General features: G+C 36.6%; 1 protein-coding gene across 1 annotated transcript in view; it reads right to left on the reverse strand.

Moving 5' to 3' along the window:
* FBXO5 (F-box protein 5) overlaps nucleotides 1-13,280 on the reverse strand; it is a 72,379-nt gene that overhangs the window by 12,206 nt on the left and 46,893 nt on the right. The window contains exons 8-9 of the transcript XR_015283262.1: nucleotides 2,087-2,229; nucleotides 485-629 (exon numbers count right to left, since the gene is read on the reverse strand). The gene's annotated coding sequence lies outside the window, so the exon portion shown is untranslated. The remainder of the gene's footprint in view (nucleotides 1-484; nucleotides 630-2,086; nucleotides 2,230-13,280) is intronic.

Raw genomic sequence — 13,280 nt, forward strand, 5'->3', positions numbered from 1 at the left:
TATTTTCATTGTGCTGGTGAAGACGTGGGAATATACCCTTATAATCAAGCATGATTTATATAATATGCTAATTCATAAGTGGTGGCTCATCATCCGCAATGTGAACTTTGAGAACTCTGCAAAGAGTGCAATGAGGACAGGTTTTTCTCGTGGGTTTCCAGCACACTCCACAAAGAAGAGGGTTTCACAAGTGTTTGCAGAGATAATGTGCTGCCTCAGACACACAAAGGGCTGGCTTTCTTGCCTGTGCAGACAGGAATATGTCTAATAATCTTTTGAAACTCTTTTTTAAGTTCACATTTATAGTTCCAAGACCTATGGGTATTTGGTCATAATGTTTTCACAATACCTTTTTTTCTGATACTAATGGAGAAGAAAAAACAAATTTTAATTTTTTGTGGAAAAATACTTTAAACCCAAACAGCAGTTAAGGATAATTTTGTGTTAAGGACTCAGCAACTTAAGCTCAGTACTCAGTACTCACATTCAAAGAACTTTGAATTCTTTCCTGTTTAACTGCAGCTGTAATAATGAGAATATTTTCGTCTTCACATTAACCTTCATCTTCACGTTATCAGTGGGAAGAAAAGTTTTATGGTTGTATGCAATATCCTGGACAGAAATTTGACCTAGGGATTATGATCAAGACAGAAACACATCATAATACTATGTTGCCTATGTCAGTACCTTGCTAGAAAATGAATATACCACAATTGAAGTTAGTACAAAATCTGTGTGTGACCTATCAAGACACAGTGATTATAAAGAGCTGCTGACTGGAAAATTTCCATCTTCTTATTGCTCCTTCAATTTAATTCCTAGTAGAAAGGTAAATAATTTACACAACTCAAAATTACAGGGCTTTTTATCTTTCTTTTCAAAAAGTACCATGTCAAGCAAGATGATTGCTACTCATCCTTCGATATTAATCAAATTTCAGTGATCTTCAGGATGCTAAGATTTCATTTTCTTTGACTGGTGGATTCCAACCATCAAGAGATTCATCACTGAAAATCATGCAGATGCAAGCAAAACAAAAGGGGATGAAAGCTACTAATGATTGAAGATATCTGTTCCTAAATAGATATTTGGAAACCATCAGTTTCATTCCCTGCCCCTTTTAATGCTTTACACAGCTTTTGTAACCAGTGTCTGACATCTTGGCTTCCTGTATCATGCTTGTCTAGCATATACTTATTCTGGACAAAGCACAAGAGTTTGGCTCTGCTGGGACAAAATGAACAGGTAACCAAACAAAATGCTTCGCCAGATTAAAAAATTTGGCTGTCCACACAAATTTGTCTTATTTTGCTAAAAGCAGACCATTGTGTCAGACAGAATTCAACATCACAGTGTAAAAATGATGGGATAATCTCTAAATTTTAAAAGTGTTACTAAGTGTGTCTAAATGTTTTGGAAGCCTAAAATTCAAATTTTGGGAGCAGGTTTTTCTCCCTTTTCTTGCTTCTGTTTACTCTCTGCTCTGAAGCTAAGATCTTAGAAGTTAAAATGTTTCCCAGAGCAGCCAATACTTGCAGACACTTTAAAATGAGCAGAAAAGAACCCTAAAATTCTCCTGTGTCAGTGAGTGCTATACTCTCATTCCCAAGTGTGATGAGAAAAATCTTGCTGTATATGCATATACTTTTACTATTCCTTCAGCTTAACTTTTGTCTCTCATGCTCAAATTTAGATTTCAAGTTGATACTACAAAGATACTAGTTTGTCAAAATTTAGTTCAGGTGTTGCCTCACGGTTTCTGACTGATGATAAATGGACAACTCCTCCTCCTTCATGTGGCTCATGCATCTAAATATAGACAGACAAGTATGTGAGATTAAACTTTTAAAACCATTTCCCACCTAAACTGACATAAGATGTGGAAAATTTCTGCCCCTAAAGATTGTGGCACAGTTATAAGCAAATGGAAGGAAAACAGTTGGATTGCAACAGCAGAAACAGGCATCTCAACTTTAAGCTGCAGCATTCCTTGCTTGCCACTTCAGAGATGTCAGAGTAAAGCAACAGGTGGTTATATCTTAATTTAGGAACTACAAACGTGTAAGGATTATAAATTTCTTCTTACCATATTATGAAAAGCATCCTTTCCCCTCTAGATCCGTACTGCATTTAATGCTCTTGGGGAGTGTCAGGCAATTTTTAATTCCCAAAAGTGTTAGGCATGAAGTAGGTTCTGCAGTGCTCAACTTCAGCAAGATGGCAACGCTTCTAGGCAGAAAGAACAGCAGAATTTTCAGCATTTACGCATATTGATAAATTAAAACTTAGGCACTACAGCATACCCAAGTGTGTTAAGCAGAAGGTGGAATTTCTATTAATTTTGTTAACATGGAGTATTGTTCTTAATACTTGCTTAAACCACTATAATTTATCTCTTTAAAACTGACATGTTATGTAATGTGTTCATGTTTCAGGAAGAGTTTGCATTTGGTGCTTAAGGCAAAAATCTGACAACTGCAGAAGGGCAGGAAATTCCCCCTATACCCTCCATCCCTTCAAACAGAACTAAGATGTTGAAGTTATTGAAGTTATCCACAAAGAAGCCACATACTGATCCTCCACACAGCTTTTCAGAGTATGTGTCTGAGCTGATGAGGGGACAGTGGTCAGAGAGCACCCAAGAGACACAAAGCAGTGTTTGTGAAAGGCAGCATAGACAGAGCAGACTCGATAGGATGGTGTCTGCACATTCTAAATAATACAGGGCTGCCTGTGCTTCACATACATATGTGTATGTTGAGAAACATTATCAGGAAGACTTTGTCAACAGCTGAGGAACTTGTCCACTGCAATTGATGATGTTCTTTTATTTCCAGTTTAGGCTGGTGAAATTAGAAGCCTATTCTTTCCCCAGAAAAGGCATTCCAAATAAAACCAAAACCCATTAGGTTACTAAAGTAATTTTATGAAATGCAGCAAGACTGATGATGTAACAAACCACAGGATCTATCTTAGAGGCCAGGAAGAGTTTCCTACCCTGATAAGATCCCACAACCATAGAATCAAAAAGTTTGGAAAATATGTTTAAGATAATCAAGTCCAATCGTCAATGCAGAGCCATACCATGTTCACCATCAACCCATCTTCAGTTTCATACAAGACCTTCAGAACTAAAACCAGAGGAAAAAGGCTCAGAGAATTTCTTTTTTTTTTCCCATCTCTAAATGCATCATTCAACACAAATAAAATTAAAAAATCAGAGTGTACTTTCAATGATTGCTTGTTAAAGTCAAACTCAGTATAGGGAAAAAAAAGTAGAATTTGTCTGAGACAATCCAAGGTGTCATTATGGGCAATTATCTTTATGTCATCTCACTGGAAAGAATCATGTGAGCAAAGCTTTTTTTTTTACTGAACTGTAAAATGATATGTACACTCATTGTTACCCTTCATTATGGAAAATTCTGTGAATTTTCACCTAATAACTTTTTCAATCCAGCTGAAAACCTCTGAAATGCTTATTCTGCAAGTGTTGGCCAGATGCCTCCTTTATCAATAAATATGAAATTAAGGAGTATATTTCCTAGAGACAAGTTTTGTAGCTATTTCAGGACAGAGTGTGGAACCTACAATTTGCATGAGGTGCAAACCCAAGTATTTTTTGTTAAATCTTGATGTGAATGAAAAGAAATAGCCACAGGATGGCAGCAGAATACAGAACAAAAGGAAGAGCCTGGGGTCCCTTTTCATGACCAAATAAGACAATTTGAGGGAGATGCAGGGTGTTACCTTCAACTGGTTCATAGGGAGTGTTTTTTGGTTGCCTAGTTTGAAGCAGGAGCTGCACTGAGAGGAAAGCTGTAGCCATGAAGATAAGAAATACATTGTTTGAAGTAGTAGTACACCAAAGATGCAGTTGTAGTTCATCAAGGAATGATAGATATGAAAACTGGAGTGTTTGCAAGCAGGGAGTAGCATCTCCTGAACACTTTGTTACACATCTGATTGTAAAGGAGTACTCTGATTAAGCAAATGTTGTGCAATGTTGTGTAGTCCAGTTGTGAAAAACATCAAGAACTTCACCTCAATGTTCCCAAATCCTTATTGGTATACCAAACAACAAATTCACATTGTCTGCTTTTGTGTAAATAGGGTTACATGGGTTAGTACTGCATACACAGACTGCTGAAAAAACAACACCAAAAATGATGGATTTATCAATTAAGGGACAGAAGAGACCCTCAGATTTGTGGTCTCTTCTGGATGGACATGTGGGAGGAAATATTTGAAATGCTGTCATAAATGGATACATCTGATTTCATCTTTATTGCATCTTTTCTTTTTCTTCTTTTTTCTTTCTATGTTCAGCCTATTCTCTCTTTATGTCTTAACTTTATTCTATGTCCAGCTCCTATCTTGTTTCCTCCGGACCCTTAGTCAATGTGTTTAATTCCTTCAGTCTTTCATTTCTGCAGGCCTGTCTTCCTAAGTTATAAGTAACTTCAATTGCATCATTCTTATATTTTGTCCTCATAACAAGAAGTATCAATTTATCAACAGACCTTTGTGCATTACTGCTGGTTTGTGATAGCTTCAGTGACACGTGAGATATCTGAAGTTCTTTTGCTCTCTCTCCTTGTAAGTTTTCTCACCCTGTGACTTCTGCAAGCCCCTCACCAAAAGCTCATCTGATCTTTCTGGTGAGCCAGAAGATTTTCTCCAGTAACTTCAGCCTTTGGAGGAGGCTCCCACACAAAGTGGCACAGGGGCTCTTTTCCTCCCTCTTTGTATTGGCAAGATCTGAGCAACTCTCCCATTTAATAATCTAACCTGGTATCCCCTGCCACAGGAAACTGCAACATCCCTTCACCAGTCTTGTTTGCAGCTGCCCTCAGCTTCTGCACAAGTGTTACATCTCCGATTATCATGAATTTGCCAGACAACCTTGGGAACAACCATTCCAAACAATCAGAAAGAGTTACTGGTAACCTGAACAACACACTGTGCAAGCCACGTGTCAAAGTCTTTCCCATGGGATGCTTTGAGGTTAAAATCTTACATGGGTTAAATATGCAACTGCCCAAATTCATGGAATGTATCTATCAAGATGATGAAATGCAAAAGCATCACCTGATATGCAAGCCTCTGGAAAAAATGAGACAGTCTGGAGAATGATCACTGCAGGTAACCCTGGTCTTAGAATTTACAAAGTTCTTAATATTTGGTATTGGGGAAAGGTGGACCTATGATCTAACTTTGGATGGGAATACTTATTTATTTTCTTACAGTCATATGAAATATTTGGTTTTTTCTTCCTCTGAAACAAACCTTTTGAAAGTTCTGTGGTTGGTTGGTGGGGTTTTTCTTAGTGCAAGTTGTGATGATTGAAAAAAAGAAAACACTATAAAAGTACCCTGAGACCTAGAGGCCACAAAAGTGTGAATTGACTGGGTTTTGTCTCCCAGATTTTTGTTAAGGCTTTTAATAGACTATGATGTTTTGTTATGATGATCAGTTGGACAATGGCTTAGTGAGCCAGCAGGAAGAATTAAAAGGGGTCTATTTAACTAAAAATAATTTTCTACGTTTGAAAACATATGAATCAACCCACCAACATAAATCTCTATTATTTGCAAAAATAATCTGCACCCCCAATTTTCTCTCATACACATATTGCTTGTGCAGGTCCACATGATTTAAAGGTATCACCTTTAAAGGTATCACCCATTTACTGGCTTTACACCTCTTCTTCCATATCAAAATATATTTTAAGGATTACCTCTGAAGAAGGGATTTCAGACAAAGAAAGTTGTTTGTTTTTAGGGAGCAGGGACCTGTAATTGAAGAATGAGAAATGACAATCTAAACAGCAATTATTTACAGAGTACTTTCTGTACTCAGTGTATATTACAGCATATCTAAGGTGCTGTTCCCAAGAGTGCTGTGTTGAGCCAGCTCAGTCCCACCCAGCTTTACAGTGGGACCAGGGAGAGAACTGGAAGGGTAAAAGAGAGGAAACTCTTAAGATACAGGCAGTTTAGTAGGTAAAGCAAAAGCCCCACACAGAAGCAAAGCAAAACAAGAAGTTTATTCCCTGTTTTCCATTGGCAGGCTAGTGTTCACCCATATCCAGGAAGACAGGCCCCATAAGTAATGGTAACTTGGGAAGACAGGTTGCCACCTGTTTCAATTACTTTGAAATTCCACCTTCCCTTCTGCCTCCTTCCCCAGCTTCTGCCCTGAGGACTACATATCCATGTAATATGGGATATTCCTTGGGTCAGCTGGGGTCAGCTCTCTCAGCTGTGTACCCTCCCAAACCTTGTGCACCACAGCCTGCTCACGGATGGCACAGAGTGAGAAACAGAGAAGACTTTGGCACTCTGCAAGCACTGCTCAGCAACAACTAAAACAGCCATAAGTTATCAACACAGGTTTGGTCACAAATCCAAAACACAAATCCTCATGAGCTACTGTGAAGAAATTTAACCCAAATTTAACAGCCAAACCCAGTACAGAGGGACACTACTCCTCTTCTGAAGAGTGTGTATTTGCGGGGTGGGTTTCTCATTTTTGTTCTTTGGAGATAATTTTCAGCAGTATGATTTTCTTTTCCTGGGCTGAAACCATAGTAGAGATGGTTTTCTCTCTTTCCATCCCTCCTTTCCCCCCAGTAAGAACATGGGCATTTCAGAAGTTTTATTGATGATCTTCAGCAGTTTCAATGCAGTGAAAGCACCATGAATTCAAACTATTATTGGGCCTGTTAAATTGCATTGCAAGGCTTCCAAAACATTTTACAAAGTCTGCCTGTTGTAGAGATGATTTATTGATTTAACATATCTAATCCAATGTCTAAGAACCTACCTAAGGTTAAAAAAAAAAACCCAGGTTGAAATCTATTTTGCTATATTTAAAAAATGTTATATATATGATAGACATTTTACTGCTTGTTAGAGCAGTCAATTAATTTCTCTATGAAAGACAAGTTGGCAACATCAATATATGCAAGAAACACACACATAGATTTCCATTAGAAAATAAGTTAGTTATTAGGTTCAACTGTAGGCTTATGAATACAGCGGATATTGTCTCAATGCCGAAATATTTTCCTTTAATGAGGGACATTTTAGTTAAGAGGAAAATTTTGAGTATATCCAATACAGAAGAGTTCAGCTTGCTAATGCTTATAGTTTTCTAATGGTCTGTTCATATGTCTAAGTAGATAATTAATAAAAGATGAATAGCACAATATCAAAAGACATCTGTTTTAGCTGCAGAAATATAATGAAAGCAATTTAGTAAGTTTCAGAACAAACCCCACAAATATTTTTTTCAGTTCAAAAGACCCAACTGAATCTTCAATAAGAATCTTCTTAACTCACTGCAGTGGTTTGCACATATGGTACTTTCTACTCACAAACTTCTTAAATGCTCCTTAGGGACATGGATTGTACTACAGGTGTATTTTTAAATGTCGTCACAAAAAATAGGATAAACAACTCATCAGTCAGCCAGAACAGTGAACAAAAGGGTCTTTAGTTCATCAAATGATCTCATCTCTAAGCGCTCTATTTGGCCAGGGCATGTAGGACTCTATCTTTGGTTGTGAAAACAAAGTCAAGAAAAAGTGAATAGTAACAGGGGTTGCCTACGATCAGGCTGCTGCAAATTAGCAATGGGCAACTTTGACAAGGGGCCCATTCCAGTTTCTTTGAAACTTAGTGAAATAAAAATAACTTTGTTTGCTCTCATAATGGTCTGGATCAAGCCTAGTATTTAACAAAGGTCCACTGATTTGGGATTTCTTATTAAAAGAGTCTCCGATTTTTATCTTTCAGCACCAGAAAATCTCGCAGCAAGGTATCTGTACAAAATAGCCTACCAGTTATTTTGTAACTTTTGTCTCCAAGTCAGTTCAGTAAACTGAAAAGGAGAGGGAAAGGTTCAAACAAATTTAAGTAGTACTTGAGGACTATATTAATTAGCTTAAAATATTTGTGTAAAACTGTAAGATACAGTATGCTATAAAGAGATTCTCTTGGGAATTACTGTTCATCCTGAACCATAACAAAAAGCACCCCCAGAGAATTACACCATGAAATTAACAGGTAGCATATTCAAAACCAATAAAAGTGAATACATTCTCAAGATACCAGTAATTGGTCTGCATGACTTATTGCCCAAGGAAGCACTGAAGGATAAAAAATAATAGTGAGAGGTAAAAAGAAATTGCACATTTACACAGAGAGCAAAAATTCCAGAGTTATAAATGTTATTGCTAAAAATATATTCTGGAAGAAATATTAAAACATGCTTTGGGGCTCAAACCAATATCTCACTAATAATAAATAACATGATGAAACTTAATATATGGGGGTTGAGTATTCTTCTGAAATATCTAGAATATCCCTCTGTTAAAAAATGTTGTCTAGAAAGGCTACAAGTTTAACTTAGCGTGACAGTTGTCAAATAACAGAGTGTAGGAACTGTTTGAAAAACCAGCTCGTGGTCTCATAGTGACAGTTTTCCATAGGTGACATTTTGATACAGATTTCTCCTAGCTGCAAAGAATAGAAAGATGAGGGAATAATAACAATCTCTGGGAAATAGTCCAAGGTTAATCCCACTCTAGTTTTACTTATTTCTACAACCAGGGGTGTAGGTCTTAGGGCTGGGGGGATGCCCTTTAGAGAAACAGTCAGAGCTGCTGATTCACATTGTTTTTATGAGTCACAGTGACACTGGTAAGGATTACTAATTAGTTAATTATAAGATTTTATATGAAAGCAATAAAAACAAAATAAAATACGTTCATGAAAACAGCATAAGCATGCAGACAGCACTTTAATGCAAACGTATTACCTTATACAATCTAGTAGCATAAGCTGACATAAAAAAAATGAGCTCAGGCTATTAACAGTGAATGCAATCTGCTCATTGAATCCTGATTTGGAGCTATTTAAGTTGGCAAATTTCCTTCTGGATGTAGGACGTCAATTTGTGAGAATGCTTTCTTAATAAAAAAGGCTTATTTTGGATGTTTTGGGCATTTCTTGTGGTTTTTTTTGCTTTTGTTTTTGTTTTCTTTAAAAATAAACCTAAAAATATTACCATTTTCCCTTATTTTTGGATTAACTCATAGAACTAGATACAGCAGGAAGTCCAGTGTAAGTTTTAATAAGATGTAACACAATGAATGTATTTTCGTTAGCTAAAGGTGAATTTAGAAAAATTCCTTAAATAACATAGGGCTACTAAAGAGGAGGAAAAAGTATCTGCAGTACCAGAAAATCATGCGTGCATAATCAGATAAATCTCTGATTATGATTATTATGATGATAATGATAATGATAATGATAATGATAATGATAATGATTAATAATAATAATAATTTGAGATAGTACTCAATCCACCTACTCTCAGTCTCTGTGAGTGCTAAAATGGCACCAAAATCCCCAACTCCCTAAGCTTATAATTTACTTTTTTTTAAGTTTTTAGCTCAGTAGTCTTTAAAACTGTGGCTAGAACCTGATATTTAAACAAGATTTATTATATGAATACAAATATATATTATGGAAAGAAAGCTGGAACAATCTTAGATTCAGATTTACATTCTACTGACTATTAAAGAGCAAATAACACTAATTTAATCTTATTTCATGTTAACTCTTTGTCAGCTTCATGGAAGTACTATTAAAATCAGATTTGGATTCTAGTAGTATGTAGAATATTTAAATGATCACCAAAACAGATCAATATTAATTGTTCAGCTAGTGCTTGAAAAGTGATTGGAGATGAGCTTAGAATAGTGATTGAGGTACTTCTGAAGTAAATGAGAAAATAGCAAAAGTAATAAATTTAATTTATTTTCCAATCTAACTATGAAAGAAACAATTCCCAAACAGAATTTCTTAATTAGACTCATATTTTGGCCTCCAGGCCAAAATACTTGAAACTGAAAGTAAGCTGAAAAGACATCTGACTAGATGGCCTTTGTGACCTCAGGTTAAAATGTTTGACTTTAGCTATTTATTTGAAATAAAAAAGTTAACCTTTACCCACATGAGAAGAATCAGAAAAAAAAATGAAAGTAATAGAATAAAAATATTTAAAGCATTTATTTCTTTCAAAATGCAAACTCCTCTATCATCATCTAAACAATTAAATTCTCAAAATTTATTTTTTCACTCTATTTTTGCAGTTTTGAGTCTTTTGAGATTCCCCATGTTTCATGTGGCTGCAGGGACATCAAAATATAACTGACAAAAAGGTCTTTTCTGGTTCAAAACTTCATGTTAGCTCTTTGGGTGATCCCAGTAGGTAGCTCTGATGGCTGTTCCACACTTTAGACTTCATTAGAACATGTCACAAAACATGTTATGAGCACATCACAAGGATCCACTAGCAGAGAGACAAAATCAACCATCTGGAGAAAGGAAGGGATAGGAAGGCAAGGGAAGGCAAAGGAAATCAACTGAAAATGGTTCATTTGAGACACAAGCATAACAATTTTTAAATGGTTGCAGAATATGGGTAGTATGTCAACTTGTTTGAACCACTTAATAGGCTTTATAATGTGGTTATTTGAATTAGAAATGTTCAAGCCCAGAACTCTGACATGAGTACATCATTTCTAGCATGACTCTTTTATGAATATCAGTGTTATCACTTGATTTGCAGAAGCTCACACAGAAGGTTTCCTACACAAAACTGTGCTCTGACATTTTCATGTGAGAGCTCATGCAAGTAAAGTGCTCCTTCTTCAGCTTTTTTTCTCTTGATAGGATTTTCAGTCCTGAAAAGAGGCAGTAGAAATCATATAACATCCCAAAGTTAATTAACCTGGGAAGGGGAAACTATAAATAAAATAAAATTAGTATTTGTAGTGGTAGTGAACTATGTATGAAAATACAGTCATAATATTGTTTTTCTGCATTTTATACAACAAAGAGAAGTCAGTGACTATCATAACTGGTTCTTGAAGAGGATTTTCAAGACAATAACCTCAGGAAATTACTGACAATAACTGAAAGCTGATGACCTGAAAAACCTGGAGAAGGCAACCTTGATATTGTTTGTGCAGCATATTAAGTGTATAATACAACCATTTTCTGTAAAGCAGGTGTCTGATATGAAGGAAAAACACCACTGTGTTACCAGAAAAAAGAAGTTTCCAGTAGAGGTAGCACAAGACAAGTGTTTCCTTAGTCAAAGCCCTGATGCAGCTCCTAGTGAAATGCTGGTCAGACCAAAAAAAAGATTAAGCTGTTTTGCAATCTTGTGGCAGTTTCTGTCATGAAGAGATTGCCCTCTGTACTGGCAGGGCTGTGTTGGTGGAGGTGGCATGGAAAGCTACTCACTGTGACTTTATCCAGGCCTCACCCACTGTGTTCCTACATCCACACTGGTGAGATAGGGGCTGAAGACATGGACTATGAAGTGGGTGGAAAGTGAGCTGCTCTCCAGGGTGGTGATCAGCAGCACAAAACCAGCTGACAGCTGGTTACTGAGAGTATCCCTTGGGCAGCAAACACCCACCAATGCTTTTAATTAATGGCCTTGCTGATGAGACAAACTCATCAGCAAATTTCAAAATTTCAGCCTAGCTGAAAGCTGTCGGGTCTCCAGCCCTGCCTCTGGCCCTGGCTGCTGGATGGGCCTTGGCCTCACACCCCAGGTGAGGAATCTTGTGGCAGTACTCCTTGGACATGTGTGATCTGCCCTTGTCTCCTGTCCATTCTCTGGCACCATTCCCAGGGCTGGAGACCCTGGCTGGCACAGACTCCATTTCACTTCCTTGCTGGTTGTCTCCTTGGGAATGTCAAAGGACTCTTTTCCCTGCCTTCCTCCTTGTGTTTGGGGTCTTCAGGATAGTGCCCATGGGTGAGAACACCGCTTGCCCAGCTTCTGGCTCACCAGCCCACAGAGAGCAGCTATGCCTGGAACACTGGCATGGACAAAGGGAACCACTAGAAAGCAAATTCAAGAAGGCAGCAACAGCTTACACAAAGACCCACCTTCCTTAAGACTAAGACTAAAAAATAAACTATATGGGGCTTTTTAAATCCCTTTTTTCTTTTTGGACTCCAAGAAGGATGGCTTCTGGAAGCCCTGGAAGAGGAGCAGGGTAGATTTTGGATTTCCCACTCTTCTACTTTCTACTGCTGGATTTGAATTGATTGCTCACAGTACAGAAAGATTTCTTATAGAGGTAACCTGAATAGCACAAAATAGCAGCCATTGGTGGCAAGCAGGAAAATGGGACACAACTTAGAACAACTTGGAAATTAAGCTTGTGAAAAGTGGTCCCTTTTTATCTCTCCTTATAAGCCATGAACTTTGCAGCATGTGTGACAATATCCTAAAATGATACATTTATGTTATTCCACTTATAAATGGATACATATGATACATTTATGTTGTTCCACTTATAAATGGAACATAAGGAAGAAGGATAGACTAACATTATCTCTGGATTTAATGATGTTTGAGAGAGAAAATTGCAATAGATATTAGTTTAAAAAATTATGATGATTTTTCTTAATGTAGTCTATCAAAAGACATACCTCTGGATGAATAAAAATTATGTGAAAATCCTGTGTTGATATTAGGGAAGATTTTGGATTAAAGATGAAAAATCATGGTTTTGCATAAATATTGATAAATATAGTAAATAAAACCACTAAATATTGATTTAGTGTATTTTCTTTTTAAACATGAACAAATTTAATAAATAAATCAGGATGAAAAAACTCCCAATAAGAGGTAATTTTTAATTTTAAAAAGAATGAAGGCTTTACTGTGTGCTGTTTGGGGAAGGGATTACTGAAGAAACCCCCAAACTAATGGATACTGTTTCAATTGTAAATCAAAAGCAAGATTTCATAACTATGCAGTTCAGAAGAAGAGTTTCAGTGACTAAATACAGGCATCTGTAAAGGCCCTTAAGTTACTGTTTTGAGTCTTCAATTAACTCTTCACAGTCCTCAATCAAGCTTATGACAGTAATGCAAAATTAAGAAAGTACCTCTCTCTCCTAAATAAAACTGCAGAAACTAGAGAAATTAAAAGGAACATAACAAGTACTAAGACAAAAAGAATAGCTTGACATTTAAATTTATTACGTCACTTGTGTTTTCAAAGGACCAGGGAATTTTTAAAATTGGTTCATTAGAATGATCATTTCACTGGTCAGAACTCAAATGAGTGTTTTATTTTCAGTCTGAAAGGTAAATATGCCAACAGAAGTGAAGGAAAGCAACCTGAATGCAGATTAATTTAGGAGTGATATGCTCAGATAGCTCTAGGTGCTAAAT

This window comes from Cyanistes caeruleus, chromosome 2, assembly GCF_971803275.1.
Source record: "Cyanistes caeruleus chromosome 2, bCyaCae1.hap1.1, whole genome shotgun sequence".
In the NCBI taxonomy this organism is placed as follows: domain Eukaryota; kingdom Metazoa; phylum Chordata; class Aves; order Passeriformes; family Paridae; genus Cyanistes; species Cyanistes caeruleus.